The sequence below is a fragment of the Buceros rhinoceros genome, unplaced genomic scaffold (assembly GCF_000710305.1).
Source record: "Buceros rhinoceros silvestris isolate BGI_N320 unplaced genomic scaffold, ASM71030v1 scaffold1203, whole genome shotgun sequence".
Taxonomy (NCBI): Eukaryota; Metazoa; Chordata; class Aves; order Bucerotiformes; family Bucerotidae; genus Buceros; species Buceros rhinoceros.
In genome coordinates, this window is record NW_010403982.1 from 1,945 (window position 1) to 2,543 (window position 599).

The following is a 599-nucleotide window of genomic DNA, read 5'->3' on the forward strand; positions in this document are numbered from 1 at the left end:
GAGAGAGAGAGCTACATGATCCTTCAATTACAATCTGGAAACTGGTAAAGGAACTGACATTTCTGAATTGTCCTGACATTTCTAGAAGCAACAGTGGAGGCTTTGAATATCATCTCTGACCATACCCTAAAATATATCCTTTCTTTGCATTACTGAGCGTATTTTGGGTGCTTTTATCTGATATTTATTTGATGTATTTGTCCACTAATGCTTGAGTACATGTTTTGGGAGCACAGAGAGATGGCAGAGCAAACTTCCTCTTCCAAATTAAATAAAACCATCTCCACTTGACCTGTACGTGTCGGAGGAGTTGCCACGAGCATCTTTGACAGCCTTTGGGAGAGGGGCCTCAGAGGATCAGCAAGTACGCCAGAAGCTGCACGAGCGCTGTGCATTTATTAGACATGTGAGTGTTCTTCCCAGTACAAATGGACTCAGAGCTCTGGGGGTGGACTGACTTCGATATTGGAGGTTAGGAAAAGTTATTACCCAATCGACAAGAGGTAAAAAATCAGACCAACATCAGTTGTATCCTTTGCCTCATTCACAATAAACAGATCTTGTTTCTTCACTTTTTTTATGAAGGTTGGTGCATTAGA